This window comes from Silene latifolia, chromosome Y (assembly GCF_048544455.1).
Source record: "Silene latifolia isolate original U9 population chromosome Y, ASM4854445v1, whole genome shotgun sequence".
NCBI classification, from domain to species: domain Eukaryota; kingdom Viridiplantae; phylum Streptophyta; class Magnoliopsida; order Caryophyllales; family Caryophyllaceae; genus Silene; species Silene latifolia.
In genome coordinates, this window is record NC_133538.1 from 201,184,019 (window position 1) to 201,187,728 (window position 3,710).

At 44.3% G+C, this 3,710-nt stretch overlaps 1 non-coding gene across 1 annotated transcript; it reads right to left on the minus strand.

Moving 5' to 3' along the window:
* Positions 1 to 1,359: 1,359 nt before the first annotated feature.
* Positions 1,360 to 1,466, minus strand: LOC141636314 (small nucleolar RNA R71). Its single transcript, XR_012540934.1, has one exon. It is a non-coding gene; the product is annotated as a small nucleolar RNA R71 (small nucleolar RNA).
* Positions 1,467 to 3,710: the final 2,244 nt, after the last annotated feature.

The window sequence follows — 3,710 nt, forward strand, 5'->3', positions numbered from 1 at the left end:
AATCGCGTGTCAGTCGATCGACTACCATACCTGGTCGATCGACTGACCACGTGAGGTTACCTTTCGTTTTAATTGATTTTAATGTTGTATTTAACGAATCGAATGCATGCGACCAGTTAGATGCTTAATTTATGACTGACCCATTAGATCGAAAGATAGGGAAAGTTGTTAGATCACCAATTAAAATGACTAAATGTCTTTGAGATCGAAAGATAGGTAAAGTTTAGATTGTTAGTCACTTTTCAGGACGAGAGTCAGTATTAGTGATATTAGGGACTTATAGCGAGATCGAAAGATGCTATCTGTTAAGAGTGGACCGAGAGGACCTCTTGTTTCCCGCCTCACATGTGTTCGATTTAGACCTGTTTAGTATGCTGCCGCCGAAACTATAACGAACCGACCATCCTAGTACCTTTTCTTTTATTCTTGATTTCATCCGTTTCCTTAGTTCACTTTATTTTATTGCTCATTAGTTGTAGACCAAATCTAATCAAACCCCCACCTTATTGTTACCTTAGACCGAATTTAAACAACTAGAAATTACGTCTGCCTCTATGTGGTTCGACCCGACTTCCGCTAGCTATAGTTGTAGTTGGAGATTATAAATTTATTTTTGACACCTCACGACGGGTATCAAATTTTGGCGCCGTTGCCGGGGAGGCAATTGTTCTAATTTTTAGTTGTTTTTATTTAGTCTTTCTTTAGTTTAAGGGACTTCCGTTCCTTAAACTTTTCTTATATTCTTTTTGTAGTTTCCGCTTATGCGCAGGTCACAGGGTGGTGAACTAGTACCATTAAATCCTGAGATCGAGAAATCCTTGCGCGAGTTGAGACGATCACAAAGGGGATTACCGACAGAGGAAGAGCTGAGTACTCTGTCAAGCTACTACGAGAACGCTCTGTTCGAAGGAGATCCACCTACATCTCCCGCTTCAATTTCTTCACCGAGACGACAGTTACTTCTCCGTAAATCCCGTCGTGGGTCAAGAAGCAACCATTGCTAGTCATTCAGAGCCTACAGCTGCGAATCTCTACAAAGGATTCGAACTACCTGGGGAGGCGAGAAAATTCGAGCCAAAGCCTTCCTATATTAACCTGGTTGAGAGGAACCAGTTCGGGGGAGCTACAAATGAAGATGCAACCAAGCACATGGAGATTTTTATTGATTATTGCTGCTCTATACCCCCGCCGGCCGGTGTGACCCAAGATCAGATCAAAGAGACCATGTTCATTTTCTCTCTTCGTGATGCTGCAAGAGAGTAGTATAGAGATCTGGACCGAGCCGCCCATGGGATCACCGACTGGAATTCCTTAGCCCTGGCATTCTACAAAAAGTACTTCTTTGCCTCGAAGACGAATGCCATTAGAGCTCAGATCACGAGCTTTAAACAAGGGTCTGATGAGAACTTTCATGAAGCATGGGTCCGTTTCAAGAAATTGGTGCGAACCATACCGTATCATGGGTTCGAAAAATGGAGTCTTTGCAACCAGTTCTATAATGGGATGTATGACGATCAGAGGGCTATTTTGGATGCTGCAGCCAATGGCCGATTTGCTGAGAACATGGGAGAGACTAAGGGGTGGAAGATCATCGATGATTTGGCCACTAATAAGGCTGAATATGGGAATTCGAGAGGAAACCAGAGAAGAGCTGCTGAATCTTCCTCTATTGCTGCACTAGAAGCTCTCACTGCAAGGTTTGACAAATATGAATTGGGAGGAGCTTCTAAAGGTGGGATGTACCATGTTAACGCTGTTTCAGACGGTCCTTTTGTCTGTAGAAGATGTGGAGCTGAGGGGCATGTCTCAGAAAATTGTTCTGTCCCCTTTGAGTCTTGTGCTGCCTTTCAACACTATAGACAGACAAACATGTACTATGAGCCGAATGTCCACCCCAACTTGAGGTGGAGTAGCCAGAATGTCCTGAATCCGACCCAACCTCCACAACACCAGCAGCAGCAAGCTTATGTGCCCCCTCATCATAAGCAACAACAATACCAAAAACCTCCTTATGTGCCGCAGCAGCAACAACAATCCCATGGTTCTGAATTTGCTGAGTTTAAGAACTAGCTGCTGAAGGAGTCCCAAGCTAGAGAGGCCGGGATGAAGCTACTAGAGAGCCAAATTGCTCAATTGGCTAGTAAGAGTACCACTCGAGCTCCCGGACAATTGCCGACTCAAACTGACCAGAAAGAGACCCTGAATGCCATGGTATAGCAGGCAGACTCAAACTGAACTTACTCCTCACATGCTCAGGTACAAACTCCCTCCTCATAGCCCTCCGGAACTCTTCCCAAGGTATAGCAGGCAGACCCTGCTTCGCATACATATCCCTAGCACCCACCTTCACCTTATCCCACCACTCACCAGCTGCTTCCCTCAAGTAGAATGCAGCTTGTTCTACTTTCATCTCATCAGGACAATGCACTAACTCCAGAATGTTCTCCATCTCACGGTGCCAATTGTCTAAAAGCATCGGCTCCCCTGTTCCCTTATACTCTTTCGGGTTAAACCTCGCTATATATAGACTGATCTTTGAGTGATCAACCTCTTTATCTTTCTCCACTCTCTTTAGGGCCTCGGTAAGAGCATCTTGATGCTCCAACATCTTAACGATATCCTCTATGGTCATGTTCTCAGCTCTCACATACAAGGCGGATTTCTTTGGCGGCATCTTGACACTATAAAAGAAAAGGGTAGAAATAAACATACATACCACAACCCAAAACACGAAGACAGCCTACACAGACTCCACTCGATCGAGTGCCAAAACCCACTCGATCGAGCTGAGGCTACTCGTTCGAGTGTCCCACGTACTTGATCGAGTACCCCGACTCCAGACCCAAAACAGACCTTCTGATCTCTATCCTACTCGATCGAGCTAACATGACACTCGATCGAGCGACCCCTACTCGATCGAGTGCCCCCACGTACTCGATCGAGTACCCAAAAACACGGTTGTGATCATAAAAATGTCAAGTACCCACTCGATCGAGTCAGACCCACTCGATCGAGTACCTCACCTACTCGATCGAGTGCCCCCCCCCCCTCGATCGAGTCATGCTGACTCGTACATACTACCCGCATGTTATCTCACATAACCCAATGTACAATGCAACCTTCATAATCTCAACATTATAATATAACTACGCATGCAATTATAGACAATTCCTCATATAAACATCATAATAATCTACTTCATGTTATCAAGTGCCACATTATAAATAATTAACATGCCCCTTTATTCAATTCAACATATAAACACACCCCACCAACTTTTCAATCACAATTTCAACCTCCGCCCCCAACATCCAACAATTCACAACATATATCGTTACGTTCACATACAAACTAACAGACACCACATGCGACCTTGACATATACCCCCTTTGTGACCGGTTCAAAATTTTAGGGCGAGTCCGCGACTTTAGGACGTCTCCCAAGCCTTTGCATTAGCTCCTACAACCTTTTCCCCGGGTTCATTTTAATTGACTCCCTATGTTCATTAGATTCATTAGTTACAGGTTTTAGGACCATCGCTCTGATACCACTTTGTGACACCCCCATACTCCAAGTGCCTTACCAGGACCACTCAGGTATAAAGATGTCACCATCTGGGTTTTCCGAGGCAATGATAATCAAAAGACAATGAAGAAACAACATTTAAATAGCATAATGTTTAAATGAGTAAATACAATCCAAAACCAACT